Raw genomic sequence first — 13,914 nt, forward strand, 5'->3', positions numbered from 1 at the left:
ACATATTGTTGCCTGTATTCTTAATGATTGCCATTCTGACAGGAGTGAGATGAAGATGTTGAACACTTTTTCAAGTTTGTTGATCGATTGTATTTCTTCTTCTGTGAAGTTTCTGCTCAGTTCCTTAGCCCATTTTTTATTGGGTTATTTATTTTTTGGTGTTAAGTTTTTTGAGTTCTTTATATATCCTAGAAATTAATGCTTTATCAGAGGTGCATGTGGTAAAGATTTTCTTCCAGTCTGTAGGATCTTTCCTCACATTATTGATTGTTTCCTTTGCTGGGAAGAAGCTTTTTAATTTGAATCCATCCCATTTATTGATTCTTGATTTTTCTTCTTGCACTTTAGGAGTCTTGTTAAGGAAGTCAGATCCTAGACCAACATAGTGAAGATTTGGGCCTATTTTTTCTTTTATTAGGCACAGGTTCTAGTGCCTAAGTCTTTGATCCATGTTGAGTTGATTTTTGTGCAAGGTGAGAGATAGAGGTTTAATTTTGTTTTGCTATATATGGATTTCCAGTTTTGCCAGAACCATTTATTGAATAGACTATCTTTTCTCCAGTGAATGTTTTTGGCATCTTTGTCTAGTATGACATAACCATATTTATGTGGGTTTGTCTCTGTGTCCTCTATTTTGTACCATTGGTTTACAGGTCTATTTTGGTGCCAATACCATGCTGTTTTTGTTACTATAGCTCTGTAGTATAGTTTAAGGTCTGGTATTGTGATGCCTCCTGCTTCACTTTTCTTGCTAAGCATTGCTTTAGCTATTCTGAGTCTCTTAGTTTTCCAAATTAATTTTATGATTGCCTTTTCTATTTATATGAAGAATGTCATTGGGATTTTAATAGGAATTACATTAAATCTATATAACACTTTTGGTGGTATGGCCATTTGACAATATTAATTTTGCCTATCCAGGAGCATGGGAGATCTTTCCATCTTCTGAGATTTTCTTCAATTTCTTTCTTTAGTGTTCTGTAGTTTTTATTTTAGAGGTCTTTCACCTCTTTTGATAGATTGACTCACAGGTATTTTATTTTTTGTCAGGCTATGGTGAATGGGGTAGTTTTCCTAATTTCTTTTTCATGGATTCATTGCTGATGTATAGGAATGAATTTGATTTATGAGTGGTGATTTTATATCCTGCTACTTTGCTGAATTCATTTATTAGTTCTAGAAGTTCTCTGGTAGAATTTTTTTTTGGATCTTCTAGATATAGAATCATGTCATCAGCAAATAGTGATAGTTTGAGTTATTTTTTTACCTATTTGTATCCCTTTAATTTCTTTCTTCTGTCTAATTGCTCTGGCTAGAGTTTCAAGGATGATGTTGAATGGAAGTGGTGAAAGAGGACATCCTTGTCTTGTTCCAGGTTTTAGAGGGAATGGTTTAGGTTTTTATCCATTTAGAATGATGCTGGCCTTGGGATTAGCATAGATAGCTTTTACAATGTCGAGGTATGTTCCTATTATTCCTAGTCTTTCTAGTGTTTTGAACATGAAGATATGCTATATTTTGTCAAATGCTTTTTCTGTATCTATTGAGATGATCATATGATTTTTGTTCTTTTTTTAATTTTTTAAATTTTTTTTATTGGTTGTTCAAAACATTACAAAGCTATATATATATATCATCTTTCATACATTTGACTCAATTGGGTTATGAACTCCCATTTTTACCCCAAATACAAATTGCAGAATCACATCGGTTACACACTCACATTTTTACATAATGGCATATTAGTGACTATTGTATTCTGCTACTTTTCCTATCCCCTACTATCCACCCTCCCCTCCCCTAGATTTTTGTTCTTAAGTCTATTAATATGATGAATTACATTTATTGATTTTTGTATGTTGAACCAACCCTGCATCCCTAGGATGAACCCCACTTGATTGTGGTGCACTATTTTAAAAATATGTTTTTGTGTGCGATTTGCCAGAATTGTATTGAGAATTTTTCCAGCTATGTTCATCAGGGATATTTGTCTGAAATGTTCTTTCCTTGATGTGTCTTTGTCTGTTTTTGGTATCAGGATGATATTAGCCTGTAGAATGAGTTTGGAAGGGTTCCCTCCTTTTCTATTTCGTGGAATACTTTGAGGAGTATTGGTGTTAATTCTTCTTTAAAAGTCTTGTAGAACTCAGCTAAGAATCCATCTGGTCCTGGGCTTTTCTTGGTTGGTAGGCTTTTTTTTTTTTTTTTTTAATGGAGTTTTCTATTTCATTACTTGAAATTGATCTGTTTAAGTCATGTACGACCTCCTCATTCAGTTTGGGTAGGTCATATGTCTCTAGAAATTTGTCGTTGTCTTTGATATTTTCTATTTTACTGGAATATAAATTTTCAAAATAGTTTCTAATTATCTTCTGTATTTCAGACTTGTCCATTGTGAAATTCCTTCTTTGTGTTGTATTTAAGTAATTTGAGTTTTCTCTCTTTTTCTCTTTGTTAGCATGGCCAGGGGGTTATCTATTTTATTTGTTTCAAAGAACCAAGTTTTTGTTTTGTCAATTTTTTCAATTGTTTTTTGTTTGTTTGTGTGTTTCAATTTTATCAATTTCAATTATTTTAATTATTTACTGTCTTCTACTGTTTTTTGGAATGATGTGCTTTTATTTTTTTATGGCTTTGAGATGTAGTGTTACATCATTTATTTGTAGATGTTTTATTCTTTTGATGAATGTGCTCAATGCAATAAACTTTCCTCTGAGTACTGCCTTCATAGTGTCCCAGAAATTTTGATATGTTCTCATTTACCTCTAGGAATTTTTTTATTTCATCCTTGATTTATTTTACTATCCATTCATCATTCAATAGTGTATTATTCAGTCTCCATTTGTTACAGTAGTTTGTATTTTTTATTTTATTGTTGATTTCTAATTTCATTCCATTGTGGTCTGATAGGATGCAGGGTATTATCTCCTTTGTTTTTTTTTTTTTTTTTTTGTATTGACTAAGAGTTGCTTTGTGGCATAAGATATGATCCATTTTAGAGAAGGAGCCATGTGCTGCTGAGAAGAAAGTATATTTGCTCCTTGATGGATGAAATATCCTATTTATGTCTGTTAAGTCTAAACTCTTGATTGTATTATTTAGTTCTACAGTTTCCTTATTTAGTTTTTGTTTGGAAGATGTGTCTAGTAGTGAGAGAGGTGTGTTAAAGTCACCCAGTATTATTTTAGGGGCTGGGGATGTGGCTCAAGTGGTAACGTGCTCGCCTGGCATGCACGCGGCGCTGGGTTCGATCCTCAGCACCACATACAAATAAAGATGTTGTGTCTGCCGAAAACTAAAGAAAAATGAATATTAAAAAAATTCTCTCTCTCTCTCTCTTAAAAAAAGAAAAAAAGAAATATATTATTTCAGGACCTCCTAGCTTTGAGGGTCTGGTTTGAGAAATCAGTTGAGATCTGAATTGTTTCCCCACTATATGTAATTTGATTTTTTTCTCTCACAGCCTTTAAGATTTTATCTTTATTCTCTGTGTTAGTCATTCTCATTATAATGTTTCCTGGTGTGGATCTGATGTAGTTTGTACATTTGGGGTCCTGTAAGCCTCTTGTATGTGTTTTTCCATTTCATTCTTTAGGTTTGGGAAATTTTCGGCTATTATATCATTGAAAAGATTGTGCATTCCTTTGGTTTGTATCTCTGCTCCTTCATCTATTCTGATAACTTTTAAATTTGGTCTTTTCATGTTATCCCATAAATCTTAGACGTTCTGTTCTGGTTTCTTACCATCTTCTCCACATGTTCAACTCTACTTTCAAGATTATCTATTTTGTCTTCATTGTCTGAGGTTCTGTCTTCCAAGTGGTCTAGTCTGTTGGTGATGCTTTCTATTGAATTTATAATTTGGCTTAATGATTCCTTCATTTCAAGGATTTATGCTTGGTTTTCTTTCACGATCTCTAACTCTTTATTGAAGTGATCTTTTACTTCCTGTATTTTTTCTTTGATTTCACTCCTTCTACTGTCCTTTACCTCACCTATCAGTTTATCTATGTACAATCTGAACTCCTTCTTAGACATTTCTTCTACTGTGTTATCAGTGGCTTTTGTTGTTGAAGCATCTTGGTTTGTTTGGGGTGATTTATTTCCTTGTTTTTTTTTTTTTTTCATATTGTTGGTGTGTTTTCTCATCTAGAAGTATGGATACAAGGCAGCATAATTTCTACCCTGTAGACCTATAGTGTCCCTGAAGGTTTCCAGCACTTTGCCTTTACTGGTAAGACCAATATCATCAGCACCCAGCATATACATGTATAGCCTTAAACCTAATAGCTTCCTCTAAGGCGTCTACTGCTTTCTTGCATTAAACCAAAACAATGAGTTCAATAACTATCTATAGTACAAACAGAATATTTGTTAAAACAATTTACAATTTCAAATGGTGGATGAGAGAACAGAGGTAGTGTAGTATGTGATATTTGACAGGGAGGAAGAGAGAAGCTAGAAGTGAAAATTCACAGGAAGAGAGGAAGAGGAGCCAACAGAGATTGACTGTTGGTTGGAGAATAGTTGGAAAAAAACAAGAGAGAGGAGGAATAAGAACAAATAGAAAAATTTAAATACATAAGAATACAACAAAAATGCAAACACCATTCATATATCCTTGTTCTCCACACACTGATGCATAAAAAACATCCTTTTCCAAATATAGTAGAGATATTAGCAAATAGAAAAATAAAATAAATCTTGCTGGAAAGTTGAACTGTCTTTGTCAGTGTTCAACAGTTTCTCAGCGCTGTCTCTGACGTCTCTCGGGATCACTAAACTCAGATTAGCCCTTGCAAACCCAGTCACTCTCCCATGGATCTGGGCTTCAGATACCTCAGGATCGGCCGGCCACCTGCAGTCCCAAGATCTCAGTGTTGCTCCTATTTGCAGAGAGACCATCAGTGATATCCTCATGTAAAGGAGCAACCCTGAGACGCAGCAGAAAGACAAAGGCCACCAGTACTCTCAGCAGGAAGACCCCAGGCTCCTCCAAACCTGCAGGCATCCCCACACTGGATCTGCAGGTCCCATCTGGAGTCCCCAGACAGAGGCTTTTATGGTGGTAAACCTGTTGGCACCCCGGCCCCAGGCTCTGGCTGTTGTCCCAGAATGGGTGCAGCCACGTGCAACCAAACCTGGAGTCTCCCCCGAAGCAGTCCTCGAGGCCGTGGTAGCAGCGGTAGTGACCATGGTCTTTGGCAGCAGGCAGCAGGTCAGCAGTAGTGGTGGCTGCAGCGGTAGCTGCAATTGCAATTGTGGGGGCATAACAGCAGGTGATCTTGGGGGTCAGCAGCAGTGTTGGCTTCAGTTGCACCTAGGGCAGCGGTGTCTATTGTGGCAGGCAGCAGCAGGTGGTTGCAGCTGCAAGGGCAGCAGCATCCAGAAAGAAGTCTTCCAGGTGGCCTCAGGCTGGCAGCAGCCAATCAGAGGCAAAGTGATGGTGGTAGCAGTGCAGGGGGCAGTTGATTGACAGGAGACTTCCAGTTCAGTGGCATTACAGGGACCACGGAGTAGCTTCAGAAGTTGGTCCAAGGTAGCCTAGGCCAAGCCCAGCGAAGAGACCTCTGGGCAGGGCAGGTGTGTCCCCGGTAGCCTCTGTAGTTTATTCAGGAAGCAGGGCTTTTTTTCTGCAATATGGAGGAAACAGGCTTTGCCCACCTGCCCCAGACAAAAACCGTTACCACTCAGGAACTGGCCAGCAATGCCCCTTGTGGACCCCTTGCAGGGTTCTAAAGACAAACCAGAACCAGAAAATTGCAGTTTTAATATGCACATCCCTATGACTTTGGATGGTGAGCCTCTTTTTATAGAGCTTATATCCCACAGTCTATCTAGTTTGGTGAAGTGAGTCTTAACTCTATTGAGATTTTAATTGGTTTATTTGAGTTCTAATTGTTCATCTGGGGAGTTCTTTTTTTTAAAAAATATTTTTAGTTGTATGTGGGCACAATGCCTTTATTTTATTAATTTTATTTATTTAGGTGGTGCTGAGGATCAACCCCAGTGCCTCACATGTGCGAGGCAAGTGGTCTACCCCTGAGCCACAACCCTAGCTCCTGTGGGAGTTGTTTAGGTAATCCCGATACAAATCCTTTGTTGCGTATGTTTTGTAAGTATTTTCTCAGTGTCTCTGTCTTCCTTTTTTATTTTCAGATCCATTATCTTTCAAAGCATTTTAACTTTGAAAAATTCAAATTTATTTAATCTTATACTTTGTTCTTCTTGTTTCTTTCCTTTTTTTTTTTTTCTTTCTTTTTTTTTTTTAGATGTAGATGGACATAACACAATGCCTTTATTTTTATGTGGTGCTGAGGATTGAACCCGGGTCCCATCCGTGCTAGGTGAGTGCTCTACCGCTGAGCCACAATCCCAGCTCTTCTTGTTTCTTATTTAAGAAATTCTTGCCAAAACCCAGGTCAGTAAGTTTTTCCCTTCTGTATCTAGAAATTTTATAGTGTTAACTCTTCCATTTAGATCTATGATCCATTTCCAGTTAGTTTTTGTATATAATGTTAGGTAAAGATGGGGGTTGGCTAAAGAAGAATGACTTCAAGGCATTTGCTGGTAAATGGGTGGACCTGGAGATTATCATGCTAAGTGAAATAAGCCTATCTCCCTAAAAGTCAAAGGTAGAATGTTTTCTCTGATATGCAGAAGCGAATCCAAAATAAGTGGGGCGGGGGGCGGGGATAAGAAAAAGAATAGAAGAAAGATCACTGGAGTAGACAAAGAGGAAGGGTGGGAAAGGAGGAGAGTTGGGATAGGGAAAGACAGTGGAGTGGACCTGATCTAACTTTCCTATGTACACGTATGAATCTCACCATTGTGTATGTCCACATTTATATTTAAAATGTGTAGTGTGTGTGTGTGTGTGTGTGTGTGTGTGCGTGCGTGTGTGTATAATGAAATAACGGAAAGATCAGTAGAATCCAGGGAAGGAACAGGGAGAGGAAAGAGGGGAGGGGAGGGGAAGTGCTAGGGACTGAATTAGAACAAATTATATTCCATTCTTTTATAATTATGTTAAAATGAATCCTATTGTCATCTGTAACGAAAAAGGACCAATAAAAAATATGAGTTTGGCTCTTTTGATATGAATATCTGTCTAATTGTTTTAGCACCTTTAGTTGTAAAGATTATTCTCTGGCCACGGAATTTTCTAGGCACAATTGTCTATGTATTTGTGGATATGTTTCTGAAATCTTCTGTTCTATTCATCAATTTCTGTATCTTTACATTAAAACAACAAGATCGTTACTGTTTTAGAATAAGCCTTGAAATCACTCAGGATGGGTTCTTTAGTTTGGTTCTTCCCTTTCAAAATTGTTTGAATTTTTTTTTCTCCTATTCCTCTGGTCTGTGGCGCATACCATGAGAATTGCCTTTTTATTTATTTATTGTCCTGAAAGTAGCATTGACATATCTTTGTTTAATTACTTGTGTGTGTATGTGTGTTTGTGTGTGCATGCATGCGTGTGCCATCCTCATTCTTCACATGCATCTCATAATCTCATGGTGCAATTTCCCTCTAGGTGACTCACATCAAGTAATTCATTAATTCTAGCCTTCCACCCTCCACCCCCCAGCCACACCAGGATACTCCTCTGGGTGCCTCCCTGTGCAGTTTGCCCTCAGGGCTCCCAACACAGCTGAGATTTTCCTCTGCTGGAATTCTTGGAATGCCCTTTGTCTTCTTCTTGTATTAAGTTCCTGGTTCCCTGGATCTCACAGCCTTCTTTCTGGCTGTACCAATAACCCTGCTGTGAACATCGATGTTTGTGATTTGTTCTGTATGTGTGTAAGCACTTCTGTGGAGTGGATATAGAGGAATGGAATTGCTGGGTCTTCAGGGATGGGTTTTCCAGCTTTGGGTACTACCAATTTCCAAAGTAGCTGTACCAGTTTACACTCTGGGAGTGTTGCTGGCCCCGTGTCCTTACTTGATAGTATCAGTTTTTTAGTGTGAGTCATTCTAATGGGTGCATCTTGGTGTTTTGTTGAGATTTTAATTTGCATCTCCTGATGACTAATGATGATATATATGTATATCTTTGGTCATTTCGATATTTTATTCATAAAGTTTTTATTTAAGTTTTTGCCCATCTTTCTATTGGGCTTTCTGTCCATTTCTTACTGATTTATAGTCGTTCATGTTTTTCTAGATAGAAGACTTTTCTCTAGCCAGTTCCTTGGTTGCTAATATTTTTCTTCTCTTTGATGACTTGCTTTTCCACAATGTACAGAAATCCTTAACTTTTCCAATTCTTTAATCTTCTTCTTTAGGGATGATCTAATTTTTTTTGTGTGTGTGTGCGTGTGTGCAATAAATCTTTGCTTACTTAGGAGTCATAAAATTTCACATTTTGTTTTCAGGAGCTTTGTGTTACCTCTCAGATAAAATACGTCCCCCCACCCCAGGTCTGGTTTTTGTGTATGGTGTAAGGTAAAGGCCAGGGTTTATATTTTTCCATGAAGACATGCCATTCCGTGCACCGGGGTTTGGCTCAGCCAGCATACTTGAGCTCTCTGTTGCTTCATTTACTCTGTTTCTTTCTAGTCCTGATGTTCGGTTTCCTAGTCAGATATTTCTCACTCCCCAACCCCTCTTGTTTTCTCCTTTGCAGAAAAAAAAATGCCTCCCCACACAGTTTCCTGCCTAGCTTCCAACATTTTGCCATGTAGGCCGTCCATGCCGGCCAGGAACCAGAGCAGTGGAATTTCCAGGATGTGGTGCCCCCATCTCACTATCCACTACATTGAAGCAAGGGGCGCCTGGCCAGCATTCGGGTTTTGAATACAGACATTCTGGAAGTCCCACAAGGAATTTCTTGGAAAAAGCAGTGGCAACACTGGATGGGGCCAAGTACAGTTTGGCCTTTGCTGCGGGTTTAGCAGCCACTATGACTATTACTCATCTTTTAAAAGCAAGAGAACAAATTATTTGCATGGATGATGTGTGTGGAGGTACGAACAGGTACTTCAGGCAGGTGGTTGCTGAATTTGGATTAAAGATTTATTTTGTTGAATGTTCCAAAATCAAATTGCTAGAGTGAGCAAATACACCAGAAACCAAGGTGGTTTGGATTGAAACCCCCACAAACCCTAACTTGAAGCTGATTGACATTGAGGCCTGCGTACATACTGTCCATAAGCATGAGACATTATTTTGGCTGTGGAAAACAATTTTATGTCGGCATATTTCCAGCGGCCTTTGGCTCTGGGAGCTGATATTTTTATGTATTCTGCAACAAAATACATGAATGGCCACAGTGATGTTGGAATGGGTTTAGTGTCTGTTAATTCTGAAGACCTCCAAGGTAGAATTCATTTCTTGCAAAATGCTCTTGGAGCAATTCCATCTCCTATTGACTGTTACCTCTGCAGTAGAGGCCTGAAGACTCTGCAAATCCAAATGGAGAAGCATTTCAAAAATGGAATGGCTGTTGCCCAATTCCTAGAATCTAATCCCCGGACAGAAAAAGTTATTTATCCTGGTTTGCTCTCCCATCCACAGCATGAGTTGGCAAAGTGGCAGGGCACAGGTTGCCCCAAGATGATCACCTTTTTTTTTTTTTTTTTTTAATTAAGGGCACTCTTCAACATGCTGAGACTTTCCCTAAGAACCTAAAGTTATTTACTCTGGCTGAAAGATTGGGAGGATACAAAAGTCTTGTTGAGCTTCCAGCAATCAAGACCCCTGCATCAGTGCCAGAGAATGACAGGGATATCCTGATTCGACTCTCCATAGGCTTAGAGGATGAAAAAGACCTGCTGGTAGATCTAGATCAAGATTTGAAGGCAGCACACCCTTTAAGTGGAAATTGCAACTAACATTCCAGAACTGTGTTTAGAAGCTGCTTGCTGAGAAGATCAAATCCTCTGAGTAACCCAACAGACCATTAATGAGCCTTTGCAGAATGAGTAAGTGAAAATTTTAAGGCACTGTATGATTCTTCACTGCAATCTTCTAGGGATCCTCCCTGTTAAAAGCAGTTTTCTATGCATCTTATTGTAACTAACAGCTCAGTTCTGTTCATATTTTGTTAATATTGCTATTCGCATGCCTCTGAAGGAGGTGAGATTTGTGCTGCTTTTGGGGATCATATTCTTCTTTTCATAGCCTAAGATTTATTTTGATCATTAATCAATTCACTTTTGATGTTTTGTTAAGAAGTTAAATTATTAAATGTATGTTCTTAAATCAAGCATATGTTTTTTTTTTGCTTATTGTTGAAAAGAACATTCATTCCAAGCAATGGTTTACATTTACATAGTCAAAAATTAAATACTTGAAAAGTCTACTGTAAAATTCTGTTGATTTAAGGTTGTACTTATTACTCCTTGTTTTTTAAAAAATAAATCTAATTATCAAATTTCTCCCTTCCTCCCAAAAAACATGCCATTCACCCAGCACCATTTATTTTATTTATTTATTTTTATTTTAAACAGGAAGTTTATTTAAATAATAAGATGCTTGACTTGAAAGGAAAACTGTCTAGGAATCTTTTTTTTTTTTTTAAGAGTAATTTACTCCTACTTAAAGACAGATTGCTCTACATGTAACAGCTATGAACACAAATGTTATAAAATTGTCCTGAAGTTTTACAATGATAAATGAAAAACATTAAAATTCTCCAATTGATCAAAGTATGTGCAGATTTATAGTTGTCCAGGGTTTTTTGTCGTTATTGTTTGGTATGTTTTGTTTTTGTTGTTAAAACTGAGAACAAAACAACTGGATAAGGCAGGAAGATCGCAAGTTCAAAGCCAGCCTTGGCAACTTACCAAGGCCCTAAGCAACTTAGCAAGAACCTGTCTCAAAATGAAAAATAAAAAGCGCTGAGAATAAGGATGTGGCTTGGGGGTTCAATCCCCAGTACCACAAAAATAAAATGAAATAAAAGGAGCTGAACAAGCATGCCACTATGGAGAAAGGGGATATTTTCGCAGAATCAATATTTTTCCCCATCTCATCTCCATTTGATGTCAATCAAAATATATCACTGGACTTTTAGTTTAAAAACATGCAGTATGCTTGCATCACCATTTATTAAAAATGATTTACCTCTTGGCAGTGGGACAGTTGTGGCAAGTCAGGTGGCTTTTTCAATTTAGCAATCTTTACCGTCAGAGTTGACTTTTAAAAATGTCCTGTTGAAGAAATCTTTGTCCACTCAAGGGTCTGTTTCTGTGTGTGGATTTGTTTTTCTTATTTCTTATTTCATGGGTCTCTTTCTAAACTGTCTATATTAGCTCATTAGTCTGTAGGTCTACCTCTTGATAATGTCATCTTGTCTTAAGTGCTATAGTTTTTATCATGGACCTTGGTAAATGTGGAGTATGCCTTTAAAAAATTTTAAAGATTGTCTTGTTATTCTGGACCCTTGCTGTTCCATATGCATTTAAAATAAGCTTACCAGTTAAAAAAAAGATCTGAGAGACTTTGATATGGATTACATGGAATCTATATGATCTATGAATTTGGCAAGAATGATGTATTTACAATATTTTTCTTTAAATCCTGGAACAAGGAATATCACTTCATTTATTTAAGCTTTTGAGAATTTTTTTCTCAAAAACGTTTTGTAGTTTTTTAATGTAGAAGTGTCATAAACAGTTTGTTAGATATATATATATATATATATATATATATATATATATATATATATATATATGCTACTGTATGCAGAATTTTTATAATATCGTTTTCTAATTTTTTGTGTGGGGGTCATATATAGAAATAGTTAATTTTTTTGCATATTGACCTTATTGCCTTCAACACTACCAAATTTGCTTCTTTACTCCAATAATTTATCTTTTTTTTAAAAAAATATTTCACATATATGCAAGCTTGTCTGCAAATAATGATACTTTATCTCTTTCCCCCCCCCTCCAAACTTCCACATTTTCCTCCTTTTCACACCTTAGGGCAAAACTTTCTTACAAACTAGAACCTCTGGTACAGTATTGAACAGAAAGAGTGATAACAGATACCTTTGTCTTGTTTTTCTATCAAGACTACAGTTTTTTTTTTTTTCCCATATGCACATTCACGTGCACACGTGTTTCTGTATATGTATTTGTGTTGCTGGGATCAAACCCAGGGCCTCACACATGCCAGAGAAAGGCTCTAACACTGCAGTATACCCGCAATTCCAAGATTAACGATATTAACAAACATTTTACCATAAAACACAGTACTTGCTCTAGAATTTTTGGAAATTTTCTTATATTATCTTTTAAATATATTTTAATAATTTATTTATTAATTTATTGTATTGTTTCCACATTTGATAGGACATTTTATAATTATTAATCTTTTTTTTGTGTGTGTGTAGTGCTGGGGATTGAACCCAGGGCCTTGTGCATGTGAGGCAAGTACTCTACTAATTGAGCTATGTCTCCAGCCCTTATTATTAATCTTGGGTATTAAATTTTATCAAGTGCTTTTTCTTTATCTGTTGAGATGATCATGTAATTTTTATGTTATACTCTTCATATGCTCAATAATACTAATATTCATATGTTAAACCAATATTATATTATTCCATATAACCAGTGTTAAATTATTGGAACAACCCCTAGTGCACTATGTATTATTATTTTTATATGTCACTAGATTCAGTTTACAACTATATTGCTAAGAATTTTTAATCTGTGTTTTTGAGAGTGGCCTACAATTTTAATTTTTTATAGTATCTTCAGATTTGATATTGTGTTATATTGCATTAATAGAAGAATTTGGGGAGTTATTTCCTCTTTTTCTATAATTTGGTGGAGTTTTATGTGATTAGGATTCTTTTCTACTAAATGGTCTGGAAGCCTTTACTAATTTTCTGGGGTTTTAATTTTCATTGTATTCTATTATTATTGGATTATAGCATTCTGTATAGGCTGATTTGGTCAAGTTAATTATGTTGTTTAGAGCAACTGTATTTTTGCTGATTTTCTTTTTGGCTGTATGTTCTATCAGTTTGAGAGGGGTCAAAATCTCCTACCATGATTTCACATTTGTCTGTTTTGCCTTTTGTTTCATCAATTTTTGCTTTATATATTTTGAAGCAATGTTATTGGATGCACATGGATTTAGAACTGATGGAAGTGACATCCTGATGGTGCTCTGAGTATTTCATCATTATATTGTGACCCTCCTTATCTGTTGTGGTGTTTATTTCTGCTGAGAGCCATAGCCAAGTAGGAATGAAGCATGACATTTTTGGTTGAAAGGTGACGCCAGCAAGCCATTGAGATGATATGATTATGTTAAGATCTGCATTCAATTGGATATTAGACCCCTGCTGCCCACCTCGGCCTGCTACTTTGGAGCTCTAGAGGGACTCCCGGAGAGTTCCCATTGGTTGGGGAAGTGTGGTAGGAGGGATTTTCGGAGGAGGGATTTTCCTGTTGGAGTGTGTGTCCCGGGAGAACACTGCGTGCGTGGTTCGCGGGAGAATTCCTGGGGAGGGAGCGTGTGTGGAGTGTGCTGGTGGAGTTCAGAAATAAAGTTTGTTCCTGCTTCAGTGGCTCGTGATTTGTGCCCAGCCAGACTGCGGCATATTTCCTTAAAGTTTATTTTGTCCAATTTTAGACAACATGAGCACTCTTATACCTGTTTTAGAACTTTTTTTGTTGGGGCGGGTACCAGGGATTGAATCCATGGGGAATTAACCATTGAGCCACATCCCTAGCCCTTTTTTAATATTTTATTTAAAGACAGGGTCTAGCTGAATTGCTTAAGGCCTTGCTAAGTTGCTGAGGCTGGCTTTGAACTCAAAGTCCCTCTGCCTCATCCTCCTGAGCCTCTGTGATAACAGGTGAGCATCCCTGTGCTCAGCTGTTTAAAAACTTTTAATTCAGTCTGATTATTTTAGCTTTTTAATTGAAGTATCTAATTCAATATGTTTGGGT

At 36.9% G+C, this 13,914-nt stretch overlaps 1 pseudogene; it reads left to right on the top strand.

Annotated features, from left to right (window-relative positions):
• The first annotated feature begins 5,707 nt into the window (after positions 1–5,707).
• Positions 5,708–9,837, top strand: LOC114102626 (cystathionine gamma-lyase-like; annotated as a pseudogene).
• Positions 9,838–13,914: the final 4,077 nt, after the last annotated feature.

This window comes from Marmota flaviventris, chromosome 6 (assembly GCF_047511675.1).
Source record: "Marmota flaviventris isolate mMarFla1 chromosome 6, mMarFla1.hap1, whole genome shotgun sequence".
Taxonomy (NCBI): domain Eukaryota; kingdom Metazoa; phylum Chordata; class Mammalia; order Rodentia; family Sciuridae; genus Marmota; species Marmota flaviventris.